Source organism: Papio anubis, chromosome 11, assembly GCF_008728515.1.
Source record: "Papio anubis isolate 15944 chromosome 11, Panubis1.0, whole genome shotgun sequence".
NCBI lineage: Eukaryota > Metazoa > Chordata > Mammalia > Primates > Cercopithecidae > Papio > Papio anubis.
Window position 1 is genome coordinate 124,047,977 of NC_044986.1, and position 16,670 is coordinate 124,064,646.

Below are 16,670 nucleotides of genomic sequence, written 5' to 3' on the forward strand. Positions count from 1 at the left end.
GTGTCTCCAGATAGAGAAGCCCCACGTTACAGAAATGAGTTTTTGCAACAGGAGTAAATATCTAAGGAAGCCGATGAGCCGATGAGCCGAGAAATCTGGAAGTTCTTTCCGTCACTGTCTCTCCATGACTGTGCTTCTCAGACCAAGTTTAGGAAAATGAAACTTCTTTATGTGTGAATTTTAAAAATAAATAAACGTAACTTCTACAAACATGGTCTAGGACAAGCTTGTTCAACCTACGGGCCACATGCAGCCCAGGACGGCTTTAAATGTGGCCCAACACATATTCATAAACTTTCTGAAAATATTATGAGGTTTTATTGTGACTTTTTTTTATTAGCTCATCGGTTATTATTGGTGTTAATATATTTTATGTGTGGCCCAAGACAATTCTTCTTCCAATGTGACCCAGGGAAGCCAACAGATTGGACATGTCTGGGTTAGGACGATCTGTAAGAAAGAGAAGTAATGCTCCTTTATATATTAGAAACATGCAAAAAAAAAATCCACAGAGAAAATGAAAATTATAATCCAACACTCCAACATGAATTGAGACAAACATTATTATAACACAGTAAAAGTCAGACAAATACAGCACAATGTAGAAATATAAGATCTAAACAAGGACAACTTGACAACAGGATGTGATGTCTGCACAATGTGGGAAGGTGAAATGAGGGCTGATGGTCTTAGAAAAAGTGTGGATAAAGGCAACATCATTTCAGGAATGAAGGCTGGACCTGAGAAGCTCAGGGAGAGGGTGAACCGTCATCACCACCACCAGCCTCAGCTGTGCAGTAAGTCCTGGAGACTGGGATGGGAATGGTGGATGGACCCAAACAGTAGGGGTCCCAGATAACAGATATGCAAGAAAGCAAGCTGGTGCAATGGACAACTAATTTAAGTTATTCAAAAAGACAACCAGTGCAGGGAAAGAGAATAACAATTTAATGTAAAATTCAAAACATATTCTTAAGGTAGAAGGCTTAAATCTTCTTAATAAAAGAGCACACCATAGTCTACTGAGAATTGATCAAAATAAACATGATCATCGCTCATGGATCTATAAAGTAGAAAAGTTACGTGACAATTAAGAAAAAGGCCCTGAGGAGCTGACAAAAAGCTCACATAGAATTTGAGGGAGGGAAAATACGTCTTTTGTCAATTGTTGACAACCACCTTTGATGACAACTGCACAGGTGTTTGTGGAAAGGAGGTTGCATCGAGGATCTCATACACACTAAAGTACCTTTCAGCTCTAAAGGCCACGCCCACAGAGTGATCATCAAAGAGGAAGCTGAACTTTGCTCATAGGAATACCAAGCATTGCTCACAGGAATGCCGAACGTTGCTCCCAGGAATACCGGACATTGCTCCCAAGAATACCGGACGTTGCTCCCAGGAATACCAGACATTGCTCCCAGGAATACCACACGTTGCTCCCAGGAATACCACACGTTGCTCCCAGGAATACGGACGTTGCTCCCAGGAATACCCTGGGGCACTCCCAGGAATGCGAGCGGTGCTCCCAGGAATACCCGGACGTTGCTCCTAGGAATACACACGTTGCTCCCAGGAATACGGGACGTTGCTCCTAGGAATGCCACACGTTGCAGCCCAAGGCCACCGGACGTGCTTTCCCAGATGCCGAATGTTGCTCCCAGGAATACCAAACATTGCTCACACAAGCCTTTTTGAGGAAATTTCTAAAGAAATAACTGAAACCACCAAGTGAGGACAGGAGTTTTTAAGAAAATAAAATACTGCCAATGAGCACTAAATAGGCCTAAAGTCAGCCTCAAGCAAAAGCAAAGCAGAAAATGAGTGGAATTATGACCATTTCATTGTATTTTCTAGCAGTGCAATTAGGCAACAAAAATTGGGAGAAGAGGAAGAGCGAGATATTTTAAGATGGGTTAGTTTATGTATTTCTCAATCTGAAAATAATTATTTTCATGCAGTAACAATGCAATTACACAAAACACAGCAAATACTGTACAATAATGTGAAATTATAATGATTTGAATAATAAATATCACTACTTAAATCCTATATAAAATATGAGCAAACAGGACCCAGCATTAAAGTAACAATACATCACAACCAAGTGAGATTTAGTCCAGCAGTGAAAAGATAATGTGATGTTAATAAATTCCTCATATTAATAGAACTAAGAAGAAATATAGCATGATGCTGATCATGCAATTAATAACATTTAATGACTATACTTAGAGAAAGTACTCAACATAGAAGGCTGTGGATATAATAGAAATGGAATTAAATGCATTTGTTTTACCCCCAAATAACATAATCAAGCTTTATAAATTAAAACTTAAAACATTTCTTCTAAAATCATAGACAAAACAGCCATTTCCAGTATTATCATTATTTAATGAAATAAGAAAAGCGGGCCAGAGAGAAAACATGATGTAGTAATTCCCATTTAAGGGAACGTTTCATGTAGAAATGCTTGCACATGCATTGTAACAGTTCATTTTGTGTGTCAACTTGAAGGATATTTTTGAACGGGGTTAAGGTTTATTTATTTATTTTATTTTTGCAGATGGCTCCTAATTACATAGACTCTACTAGCCAAAGCCAAAATCAACGAGGTTCATACAAATAAGAATCAAATGCCATATTCAAAGCTGTAAGAGAAAATCCTCATGCCCCAGCGGTGAAGGCTGGAGTGAGTTAAGTCTGAACCTTTTATTTCAAGTTTTTAAAGAGCTTTGGGACCACACCATGGTCCCTTGCCTCCAGGAAGTCAAAGAGCTCCTCTGCGCAATCCTCCCCTGTGTGTGGGGGGAGATACAGGCTCATCGCAAATTTGCATGTGGTCCTTGTGCAGGGGCCATGTTAATCTTCTCTGTGTCCTTCCGACCTTACTACCTGTGCTGCTGAAGCCAGCCCGAGATGAACGTTTGAATCAGTGAACGCTGAGTCAGCAGATCGTTCCACTAATGGGGATGGGCCTCGCCCTATCAGTTAAAATCTTGAATAGAACGAAGACTGACCTCCCCGGAGCAAGAAAACTTCCCCAGCTGAAGGCCCTCATAGGACATCGCAGCAGCGGCTCCCCTGCAGCCCACGCTGGACATTGCCGACTCCCCAGGCTCCTCAATCACATGAACCAATTCCTTGTCATCTCTTCACCTATCTGTCTGTCTACTTACCATCTATCCATCTACTGCCTGTCTATTACTTAGCTTTTTATCTATCCACCATCTATCCACCTGTCACCCACCCTATCATCCACTGACTATCCATCATCTATCTATCTATCTATCTGTCTACCTACCATCTATCCATCTACTGCTGCTATTTAGCTTTCTATCACCACCCTCATCTATCCACCTGTCCTTTACCTATCATCCATTGAGTTATCCATCATCTATTATCATCTATCTATCTATCTATCTATCCATCTTGTCCATCTATCTACCTGTCCATTTCTGTCTACCATCCACCACCATCCATTCTATCATCCATTGATTATCTATCTATCTATGCATCTCTCCATCTATCATCTACCTATCCCTATGTTTCTACCATCTATCCACCATCCATTCTATTATCCATTGTTATCTATCCCTCTGCCATCTCTCCATCTATCTACCACCTATCATTTAGCTTTCTATCTACCTACCATCTACCCACCTGTCATCCATCTCTATCATCCATCAATTATCTATTATCTATCTATCTATCACCTATTTCTCTACTACCTGTACATTACTTACCTTTCTATCTACCTATCATCTGTCCACCTGCTATCTGTCTCTCTCATCCATTGATTATCCATTTATTATCTCTCTATCTGTCTATCTATCTATCTATCTATCTATCTATCTATCTATCTATCTATCATCTATCTACTACCTGTCTATCATTTAGCTTTCTATCTACCTGTCATCTATCCACCTGTCATCTATCTCTATCATCCGTCAAACATCTATCTATCCATCTTTCTATTATCTATCTACTCCCTATTATTTAGCTTTCTATCTACCTATCATCTATCCACCTGCTATCTATCTCTATCATCCATTGATTATCCATCAATTATCTATCTATCTATCTGTCTATCTATCTGTCTATCTATCTATCTATCTACTACTACAGGTCTATCATTTAGCTTTCTATCTACCTATCATCTATCCACATGTCATCTCTCTGTCATTCATCTATCATCTCTCTATCTATCAATCATCTACCATCTATCATCTACATCTCTCTACCTGTCATCTATCTATCCTCTATCTATTCACATGCATTATTTTTGTTCTGTTTTTCAGAGAAATACAAATTAACACACATTAAACAGCAGATGTACAGGATTGCGTATTGCTGGATTTTATTAGAAATAACTGAATGCCATCAGTGGGGATCTATATAGTCAGCCCCTGGCAAGCCCCGTGGCCCAGCCTGTGCAGCAGAGGCCCTGGGGTCCAGCAGGTGCTGCTGCCTCCCTGTGCGTCTGGCTGGTTGTGCTGTGCTGGAGGGGTTGGTGGAGGCCGGAGGCTCCCAGCACAAGCACCCACTGGGGCTTTCTCCTGAACCTTGGAAGGCAGCTCCGCCCAGGCACAGGCACATAGACAGGTGGGGGACCCCTTTCTGAAGGATAGCCCTCCGGCAACAGGGAGCAGGACTCTGGGAAACAGGGCCCAGCTCCCGCCCTTTGGGGCATAGCTGAGGTGTGTGCTGCTGGGTTTGCAGCAGGACACCTGGGGCTGGTTTCTAGGGTCTACACTGGCAATTGGCTCATACTGCGGAGTTTTAGTGACTTACCCCTTCCTGCTCTTCTCTCAGATCCCTCCCAGATACAGCCTGGGCATCCAGACATCATGAAACAGTTTAAGAGGATCAGGGAGCTCCCTGTGTGTGGATGTGGATGTATGTATTGTTCAGTGAAAAAAAGAAATGTCCAACCCAGGATAAATGTGCTGTTTGGGAAGAAATGTACCCACTTATGCTGTTGTACACTTCTGGAGTTGCTTGAGGAAACTTGGGAAGCTTGTGTAAGAAATTAACAGAGGAGTGGCCGAGCACGGTGGCTCACACCTGTAATCCCAGCACTTTGGGAGGCCGAGGCGGGCAGATCACATGAGGTCAGGAGTTTGAGACCAGCCTGGCCAACATGGTGAAACCCCATCTCTACTAAAAATACAAAAACTAGCCAGGCACGGTGGTGCATGCCTGTAATTCCAGCCACTCATGAGGCTGAGGCCAGGGAATTGCTTGAACCCAGGAGGCGGACGTTGCAATGAGCCGAGATCTCACCACTGCACTCCAGCCTGGGAGACAGAGTGAGGCTCCATCTCAAAAGCAAAACAAACAAACAAACAAACAATTAACAGAGGACAGGGCGCAGTGCTTGAGGGTGGTCGTTTGCTCAGGCTGTGTAACCAAACACTGCAATATGGGGCACTCAAACAACACGAATTTTTTCTTTCTAGGTTCTAAAGGCTGGAAGTCTAACAGCAAGGTATCCCAGGGTGGTTGTCAGTCCCTCCCTGACCTCTCGGGGCTTGCAGGCAGCCATCCTCTCTGTCCCTCCACGTGGGATTCTTCCTCTGCAGCCGCCTGTGTTCTAATTTCCCCTTCATGTAAGACACAGGTTGGTTATATTTAATTGGGACCCACCCATATTGTTTCATTTTACCTTAATCAGGGCTGTAAAGACCCTGTGTCCAAACAGTCACATTCTGGGACGTGCTAGGACTTCAACATATGAATTTCATGGGGCACAATTTGGTCACAACAGTGGAGATGAAAATATGACTTCTAAATTCTTACCTTTTTATATTTTGATTTTTAAAGCATATATGTATTTCTGGGTAAACTATTACACTGAGGAAATAATATTAACATAGAAAAGGAATTATTGTGTGTTATGGAAAACATGCTTCTCTTTCATGTACTTCATCTGTTTTCACAGCTTTATCAGAAATTCTGAAAGCATAACACTATGGCTGGAAGTCATTCTTCTGGTTGAATTTCCCTGGTGGACGGCCTGACGTTGCTGTCCCCCAACCTCTCTTCCACAGCCGTTATCCCAAACTGCCGGTGGCAGCCATTGCTGTGCTTCTGCCAGGGGCTTCCTCTAGCGGCAGGAAGTCACTGGGCTCAGGAGGGAGAACACACACAGTGTTTTAAGGACATCTCTCGTTAGTCCTCAGGATAACAGGGCAGGGGTTAGGTGTCTGTGGCCTCTTGTTCTTACTTCCACTTGATTGCAATTCAGAGACCACAGAGTTCCCAAATTTATGAACACCCTTATGGGCAGAAAAGGGTTGCTATGTCAGGAAGGGCAAGAAAGCCTGATTCTCGTGTGGAAATTGGTTTCTCGCTACATCTTAGGGACAGGAAGGAAATTCTGTGTCTGGAACTCAAGGGGTCCTCTAGGATCCTTGCGTTGGCTTCTTCACTCCCAGAGACCCCTGTCAACAGGCGATTGCAAAGGCTGCTGTGGGACCCAGGCACCGTAACCAGAACCTCACTCCTCTGAGATATGCAGATCTTACCGACCCCACTGGCAAACAATAAAGACCAGCAAACCTGCTGCTGGGGGTGAGAAACCTGGAGCAGCAGATAGGACGGAGGATGAAAATGAATTGCAAGTATGGAGCCAGAGCCAGGGCGATGGGAAGGATCATTTTTATTCTGTGAATCAGCCTCTTTCATTGTCTTTTTAGCTAAAGTAAGTGTAACTTTCTGCCTCTTTAAAGAATCAGTAGCAAGACAGATTGAAGGTAATGTAGGGCAAGAGCCTCTCCGCCTGCAGACCTCATTGCTCTGTGCACCTATTGGCTTCTACCCTCTGCACTGGGACCTGCAGTCCTGCCGGAGGGATCTCTCTGGCTGCAGGAAATCCTTGGCCTGCCAAAAGTCCCAGAGAGCTACAGCCCCAAGATGCAGCCCTCTCAAATGACAGATGGAACTTAATAGAAAATAACTTCCACTCCCTTGCCCCTACAGTAAGTCACGAGAGTGCTTACCTCTGGGGGTTATTAACCGAAGCGAGGGGCCATGCAGGAGAGCCCCAGGGCTCTGAAGCAACCTGTATCACGATCCGGATGGCGGCTGCTTGAGCAAACTCATGGGGCACAATTCATCGAGCTCCACGGTGAATATTTTTGCAGCTTTCTGCGTGTATGTGATACTCAATCATTTTAAATGTTAAAAATATAGGTAGGATTCTAATTCACAATACAGAAATGGACTAAACTCAAAGATTATTCCTGCAATGTACATAGAATCCTGTGGAAATAAATGCATGGAAAATAAAGGGGCACCTTTGTAATATAAGGAGAACTAAAATGGAAATTCAATTCTGGCCGGATGTGGTGGCTGGGACTCAGGGGATGACGAGATTCAGGAGGAGAGGAGCAGATTGCTCCAAATCTGCTTGGAAAGATCTTCAGTGGAGGGGTCCCTGATCCTGCTCAAGAACAATGGAGAAAGGTGGGAGAAATGTTAGTAGTCAGTAACCTAGGGCCATATCGAAGGTTCTCTCACCGGCTGAAGAATGCCCACCAGCGAAGGGAGTGGGATTTCATGGTGAGAGGTCACTGGGCCGGATAGGCCACAGTGTCATCCGTCCTAGATGCAGAGTTCTTAAAAGGATGGCTGACTTCTGAACCCAACCCCAGTCACCTTCAGCAGAAACATAGCTTCTGAGCTCCCTGTGGTCACTGCACACAGCGGTAGATGGCAGTTCTCAACAAACACTTTGTGCAGGGTAGATATTTATCTGTTTCTTTCTTTTGAGGAGAGGAAATTTAATGCTTAATTTTTCACCAAACATATGCTTTAATTTTTAGCTCATTGCTGCCCCAAGGGCTTATTAAGGAAATCATTGTAGATTTAAACCATGTGACAAACACCAGCACTGCTGGTCGGGAATATCAATGACTCCATAAACTCTTGATGGCAAGAGGAGCTGAGCTTCTTCTCACCCGTCTGTTAAGTACAGCAAACCTGTAATTTCCTGGTTTCCTAAAAGTTGCTGGATGCATTTCACAGGTTTCATATGGACCAAGCATACGTGTGACCAACAGCAGCTCCAACAGTCACTGTAGGCAGGCCGCGTCCGACCCCAGGTGTATCAGTGTGCTCTCACGCCGCTGATAAAGACATATGCAAGACTGGGTAATTTATAAAGGACAGACGTTTAATGGAGTCACAGTTCCACGTGGCTGGGAAGGTCTCACAGTTGTGGTAGAAGGTGAATGAGGGGCGAAGTTACAGCTTACAAGGTGGTAGACAAGAGAATATGTACAGGGGAACTCCCCTTTTTAAAACCATCAGATCTCCTGAGACTTATTCACTATCAGGAGAACCGCATGGGAAAGACCTGCCTTAATGATTCAATTACCCTTTTCCACGTCCCTCTCACAACACATGGGGATCATGGGAGCTACAGTTCAAGATGAGATTTGGGTGGGGACACAGCCAAACCAGATCACCAGGGACCTGACACACCCAGTGTCGCTTGCTGTTTCTCCCATTACTGAGTGGTGAGGTGCTGCTCCTGGAGGTGTCGGGTTGTTTACACTGTGGGAAGCAAAACATCGGGGAAGGGAGGGAAGGATTACTAATGCAGGCAAGTGTGAGAGTGACGCCTCTCTTCTCAGGGGAAACTGGAACTAGCAAAGGAAATCTACTATCTCTATCTTACCTTTTATAAAACACCACTTGGTTAAAATTAATAATAATTTAAAAATGGAGCAAATCTAAAACCAGAAAAGATGTAAGGCAATAGGCAAAAATAAGGATTTATGGTTGTCCTACATGCCCATCAATTTCTTAGGATTATGGAGATCAGCAACAAGGACATAGAGTTATCCTATGTGTCTATCTATTGTTTAGGGTTATGGAGATCAGTAACCAAGATATAGGGTTATCCTATCTGTCCGTCCATTATTTAGGGTTATGGAGATCGGTAATGGGGATATAGGGTGATCCTGCCTGTCTATCATTTACAGTTATGGAGATTGGTAGTGGGGATATAGGGTTATCCTACCTGTCTGTCTATTATTTAGGGTTATGGAGATCGGTAGTGGGGATATAGGGTGCTCCTACCTGTCCATCTATTATTTAGGATTATGGAGATCAGTAATAACGATATAGGGTGATTCTACCTGTCCGTCTATTATTTAGGGTTGTGAAGATTGGTAGGGGGGATATAGGGCGATCCTACCTGTCTGTCTATTATTTTGGGTTATGGAGATCAGTAACAAGGATATAGGGTTATCCTACCTGTCTGTCTATTATTTAGGATTATGGAGATTGGTAGCAGGGATATAGGGTGATCCTACCTCTCCATCTATTATTTAGGGTTATGGAGATCAGTAACAGAGATATAGGGTTATCTTACCTGTCCGTCTATTATTTACAGTTACAGAGATCGGTAACAAGGATAAAGGGTGATCCTGCCTGTCCATTTATTACTTAGGATTATGGAGATCGGTAACAGGGATATGGGGTTATCCTGCCTGTCCATCTATTATTTAGGGTTATGGGGATCACTAACTCAGGACTCATCAAGACGTTGTGAAAAGAAAGTCCTCTTAGAACAGAGCTAGTGAAAGAGAGTGTGTGCATTTTTGGACTCTTTAAACATGTAAATGTTTCCATATATATAAATTGTGTGCATACAGCAAAAGAAACTACCATCAGAGTGAACAGGCAACCTACAGAATGGGAGAAAATTTTTGCAATCTACTCATCTGACAAAGGGCTAATATCCAGAACCTACAAAGAACTCAAACAAATTTACAAGAAAAAAACAAACAACCCCATCAAAAAGTGGGCAAAGGATATGAACAGACATTTCTCAAAAGAAGACATTCATACAGCCAACAGACACATGAAAAAATGCTCATCATCACTGGCCATCAGAGAAATGCAAATCAAAACCACAATGAGATACCATCTCACACCAGTTAGAATGGCGATCATTAAAAAGTCAGGAAACAACAGGTGCTGGAGAGGATGTGGAGAAATAGGAACACTTTTACACTGTTGGTGGGACTGTAAACTAGTTCAACCATTATGGAAAACAGTATGGCGATTCCTCAAAGATCTAGAACTAGATGTACCATATGACCCAGTCATCCCATTACTGGGTATATACCCAAAGGATTATAAATCATGCTGCTATAAAGACACATGCACACGTATGTTTATTGCGGCACTATTCACAATAGCAAAGACTTGGAATCAACCCAAATGTCCATCAGTGACAAACTGGATTAAGAAAATGTGGCACATATACACCATAGAATACTATGCAGCCATAAAAATGGATGAGTTTGTGTCCTTTGTAGGGACATGGATGCAGCTGGAAACCATCATTCTTAGCAAACTATCACAAGAACAGAAAACCAAACACCGCATGTTCTCACTCATAGGTGGGAACTGATCCGTGAGATCACTTGGACTCGGGAAGGGGAACATCACACACCGGGGCCTATCATGGGGAGGGGGGAGGGGGGAGGGATTGCATAGGGAGTTATACCTGATGTAAATGACGAGTTGATGGGTGCTGACGAGTTGATGGGTGCAGCACACCAACATGGCACAAGTATACATATGTAACAAACCTGCACGTTATGCACATGTACCCTAGAACTTAAAGTATAATAATAATAAATTAATTAATTAATTAATTAATTAAATTAAATAATAAAATTGTGTGCATATAAAGTGTGTACACATATGCACGGCACAGTTCTAGTAATGAGATCATACTTAATTATTGTTTGGTAACTTATCTGGGTTTCAGATTATGACAGCTTATGAACTTATGACATTTTAACTAAATTAACAAAACCATGAAAGGGGATCTGGAGACCCAGGAGGGCATGCCAGCTCTGTCTTCCGCTTGCTCTACTACTGCCTCTTACAGTCTCTCATGCAGAATGAATCCTACTCCAAAAAAATTTCCATATGTGGCTTTACGGAAAGAAATCTTGATTCTCAAGGAAAAAGATAAAGTACTTCATTTCTTTTATGAAGTTGCATGTTTAGCAAAATGCTTTTTCACAGTGGGCAGTCAATAAACACTCGCCCAAGTGAGCTGTGTGGCTTCTCCCAGCTGACGAAGGCCTGTTCATAGCTCCCTTTGCTGTTTGAGAGCTACTCAGAGATCAAAAAGAGAATCTCACACGTAAATGAAGCATTAGCTTTAAAAAGTCAGGGAGTAAAACAAATTTACCTAGTTGCTTTGCTCAATTTCAAAACCTTAGTGCTCTCTGTTCCTGGTGAAACTAAAAGAAGAAACAGATGATTAGAAAATAGATTAATATGTCATACTTTAAGATGCTGAAATTACCGTCAGTTAGTAATAACTGTAAATGACAGGAAATGTCACATACATTTAAAATTTTTAACTTGCTTTGAGATCAAAACTTCATTATTCTGTTTTCTTTTCTTTTCTTTTTTTTTATTTTTGAGATGGGGTCTTGCTCTGTTGCCCAGGCTGGAGTGCAGTGGCATGATCTCAGCTCACTACAACTTCCACCTTCTGGGTTCAAGCAATTCTCCTGCCTCAGCCTCCTGAGTAACTGGGATTACACACACCCACCATCACATCTGGATAATTTTTGTATTTTTGTAGAGATGGAGTTTCACCTTGTTGGCCAGGCTGGTCTTGAACTCCTGATCTCAGGTGATCCGAACTTCTTGGCCTCCCAATGTGTTAGGATTACAGGTGTGAGCCACCACGCCCAGCCAAAACTTCATTGTTTTTAAATGTCTCATAGACCATACATAAAATATTAAGGAAAAAATTCTTTTCAAAAAGTTAAAATGATTGGAGTTACTCTTACTACTATTACAATGGAATGAAATATTTTATTAATGATATTAATATGAGATAAAATTTTTAATATCTAGAAATAGCTTAGGGCAATGTTCATGTATTTATTTCCTATGGTGCTTTATGTTTTTCATTATTAAGGTTTACAATGATGATTGGAAATCATTATTTACTTTAAGAAAATTTTATAGTTAATAAAACATTACCCCAGAATATGTACTTTTTGAGTAAATTGCCATTTTAAAATATATGTATATAAACTATATGCATGTATGTGTGTATTCTCTTGTTTCTTATTTACATCTAAAACTAATTATATCAATTTAATGTTGTAAATTTTCTTCCTATCAATGTAGAAAGCCAGAAAATGTACAGTACTAGTGACTTTTTTCTCAGTGTTGCTATAAAAAATAAATTATCTTGAAATCTCACTGATGCAAACACAAGATATAATTGCTTAAATGGACCAAATAAGAGAGAAATACGTGAAGAACCTTACTTCAAAATGAACCTAATCCTCAGTAAAAACAAAATACAAAACTAAAGCCTCCATAGTAATTTAAACAATTTGTTTTGACCAATGATTATACATTTTAATTTAAAGAGTTTGGAGTTCTTGCATTGTAGGTATACATGAAGGCTACACACTCCAAGATTTATTGTTTCTAATATTCACTCATTGAAAAATTCTCAAAAAAGATAATTTCTAGCAATAGGTGGAAAGAAAGGGGTCTGTCTTTTTTTTATTTTTATTTTTTTCTGAGACAGAGTCTCGCTCTTCGTCCAGGCTGGAGTGCAGTGGTGTGATCTCTGCTCTCTCTCTCCTGCTGGCCGTGTAAAGATGTGCTTGCTTCCCTTTTGCAGCCCACCATGATTGTAAGTTTCCTGAGGCCTCTCCTGCCGTGGCTTCTGTATGGTCTGTGGAACTGTGAGTCAATTAAACCTCGTTTCTTCATAAATTACCAAGTCTCAGGTAGTTCTTTATAGCAATGTGAAAACAGACTAATTTACCCTGCCATAAATGCTCTCCTGGGAACATAGCATGAAAACACTCCAAATTTCATTGCTTCAGCAATGCACTGGTATGCCTAAGGAAATCGTCATCAAAGAAACAGACCATAGAACACAAGCACCTTGGGAGGGCTCCACAGTCTCCTGTCCTAACATACTTGCCCATTTCAATATTTTCAGAATGGGAAAAAATGTCTTTAGGGCACAGTTAATATCCTTGTCAAAGACTGACAAACTCTGTCAAGATGGTGCATGTCCTGTGTAAGATGAGAATTTGTGAGACAGAAATTGTGTTTGACGAGTTGAATTCCAAGTCTCCTTTTCTCACATTTTGTGCAGAACATTCATTCAATGCAAGAAAATCATCAAATCCCTAGGTTTGGGACATAAACATTAACCAAAGGCACCATCTGTTCCTGAAGGAACTAATGGGATGGCTTAGTCAAGACGTGGGACATCAGCTGCAGTGACAAAAATCCCCATGTCTCAGTGGACTCATTTCAGACGTGTATTTCCCTGTCATGGTGCATGTCCATGTGGGTTGATGGAGATGTTTAGCTCATTAAGGACACTTAGGGACCCTGACTGGGGACCATCTCAACACATGTTTTCCATTGTCCGGCAGGAGATAAAAGAAATATGGAAGATCTTCCCTAGCACTTAAAGTGACCCTTTGGAAAAAACATCTCTTATGCTTGCTCACATTTAATTGGCAAAGCAAGTCACATGGCTGCACCCAACTTCAGAGGTGGCGGAGTAGATGTAAAGTTGTCAGCAGCCCAAACAAGTAAGAGATGCCAACAATGGTTTCTAAGCCAATTGCAGAGGGCACTCCCCTCCCCTGTCCTCCTCCCTTTCTCTCCCCTCCCCTGCCCTCCTCCATTCCTCTCCCCTCCCCTGCCCTCCTCCATTCCTCTCCCCTCCCTTCCTTCTCTCCTTCTCCATTTCCTCCTTCCCTTTCAAGCTACAAAGGAGACACACTTTTGAAAGTCAAAATATAAAAGTTAGAATGTAGATAGAAAAACTTAAATCATTTGTAATGAAATAGACAGTGTCCTGGACACAGACACCCTCTCCTTACCCTGAGTCTGTCCTGAGGGCAAGGTTTACCAAGGGCATGCCTTTACTGTTTTCTCAAGCTGTGATTGTGAAATCTGAATTTGAAAAGAAAAAAAATCCAAGTACTTAGCCATAAAAGATTATTTCAGGGACTGCCTGTAAACATTTCTTGCTATTGATTGGATTCTGTAATCCATTTCTTTGGGGAGCTGATTTTGGCATCACCCTCATTTTTGTCACTCCCATTCAGGAAGGCTCTGTGGCCACAGCTGCCCCATCACTGCTGTTCTCACCATGCCCACTGCAAGGCTGCACGTCCCACAAGCACCACTTCATGCTCTGTCCAGGTCTTTCAGAACCAGGTTCTCGTTCATGTTCAAAGCCTCCATTTACTATCTGATAAGAGTATAAAAACTATGCTTTTATTTGAATCCACAAAGGCTGTACAAAACCGCTTAACTATGTTTAGAATATGTGGTTACGATTTAAGACAATCTAACCCTGTAAATGTTCAAGACTATGAGTCTCACTAAGCCGTTTACTCCGACACAGACTGTGGGAGGTTAATTAGCAAGAAACCGATGGCATCCCGTGCCTCCACTGGGAAAGAGGAAAGTGTCAGAGATGAAGAGCTGTTTTTTTCAAACTCTTAGATGAAAAACAATTTTGAAAAATTCGAGTCTTAGAAAAGAGAAGAGTACTCAGCAGAAAATAATTTCTCTAAGAGTCAAAAATTGAACCTGTGACATCCAGAGTTCTGTTTCTTAGTAACAGTGACTAGGAAGGTTGTGCTGGTGTTATGTGTCAACACGGGTACCCTTTCAAAAACCACTACAAATAAAATGAGCTAGAAGCAAGTTAGATTCACTTGAGTGAGATTGAAAGGATTTAATGCATTTTTTGTTAATGAAGATCTTGGGGGAGAAAGTGGAGAAGAATGGAAAGGAGGTTGAGTGTGTGTTCTGTAAGTATAAATACTGACTCCAGAGTTACAGGTGGGCATAAGGGAGCCAAATTCTGCAAGCCCGGAAACCAGAATGCAGGCAAGATAGAACATAAGAGGATGTAATGGACTCATGTTAAAAAAAATAACAGGTAATAAGTAAATGCCAGTGATAGGATAATAAATGTGTATAGATGGCAAGCTAGGAGGAGATGTTGCCATAGAAACAGAACTTAAGAAAAGAAAGGGTTGATAACTCCTCTTGAAAATGGTAGAATGATTAGACTGGAAAGGGTGCAGGTCACTAACGCAGCCATCTTCATTTCACCACCCGTATTTCCTGCACCTCCCGATAGCAGCACCGTCCTCCCACACAGATGCTGTCACAGAAGGAAGAACAAACAACAACATAAAATAGGAGAAGAGAAGAAAAGGAAGACCATGGCACACTGATGATGCAAAGAGAGAGAAAAATTTATGCTGAAACAACCGAACTTTATGTCTGTAAACCTAACAATTGCTACCTAATTTTTAGTAGAATAGTAATTTTACTATTATTTTTGTAAATGGCATAAACTCACTGTAGATATTCAAGCAAGACAGATAATAGAAGTAAGACACAATATATTATCCCCAATTTTAATACCAGAATTTTTATTACGTAATTTTTATTAGGTAATTATTAATCAAGCAAATCTCGCTGTGTGTCTCTGTGTGTGTGTGTGTATGTGTGTGCTTGAGTTTGTGTAAATCAAAATTTAAAGTCAGGTAGATAAATGGTGTGAGAAACAAAGGAAGAGCCATTCTTCAATAATAAAAGGAATTGGAGTCTACATGGTATTTTAATACACGATTTTAATTTTACTCGAATACTGCATTAGGACAAAAATTAATTTAAACCAAAAGCATAATTGAACTTTAAGGAAGTGTTTCTTCCTAGCAAGATATTCCCTAAGTTACCAATCTCAGGACAGAAGGAAGTGTAAGGAAAAACATAAAGATTATGGCCAGGAGTGGTGGGTAACTGTAATCCCAGAACTTTGAAAGACCAAGGCTAGAGGATTACTTGAGCCCAGGATTTCAAGGCCAGCTTGGGCAACAAAGGAAGATTTTGTCTGCACAAAAAATTTAAAAATTAGCCTGCTGTGGTGGTACGCACCTGTAGTCCCAGCTACTTGGGAGGCTGAGGTGAGAGAATGGCTTGAGCCCAGGAGGTTGAGGCTGTAATGAGCCGAGATCACACCGCTGCACTCCAGCCTGGGTGACAGAGCAAGACCCTCTCTCAAAAAATAAAAATAAAAAATAAAAAATAAAAAAAATGAAAAAAAGAAGTGTGAATTACATACATTGTAGTTATCAGTTTCTCCACATGTGTTACTGTTGTTAGGGAAATTCAGGACATTGAACCCCTAAATCTTTCTCCCCTTCTGTAATTCCTGAATTCTTGGTTCTCTTATTTTGTTTCCACTGCCAACGTGTACGATCTCTCTGTTATTTCTGTGACCGAAATGCCCTTAATTATCCAGGACAGCTTTATGTTTACGTGCTCAGTATTCATTTCTTTATCACAGTTTCTCCAATCTGAACTTGAGTTTTTCACTGTGTTTAATTGGCTGGGATTTGTCATTGGGTTGGAGCTTCTGATGTAATCAGTGCGCTTTTGCCTGTGATTCTTTGTGGTTGAGAGTGGTGGCCTGCTATGCTGAAACTTTGAGGCTGGATGAAAACCCAGCTGGATGCAATATCCCTGCACAATCGTGTTTACTCCTCAGAAGTATGTGGGGGCTGATCGTGTCTTCTGGTACCGACTGCTGCTGGGAAACGCTGGAC

At 41.5% G+C, this 16,670-nt stretch overlaps 1 non-coding gene across 1 annotated transcript; it reads right to left on the reverse strand.

Annotated features, from left to right (window-relative positions):
* Positions 1-2,809: 2,809 nt before the first annotated feature.
* Positions 2,810-2,913, reverse strand: LOC116269569. The gene has a single exon (XR_004177194.1). It is a non-coding gene; the product is annotated as a U6 spliceosomal RNA (small nuclear RNA).
* Positions 2,914-16,670: the final 13,757 nt, after the last annotated feature.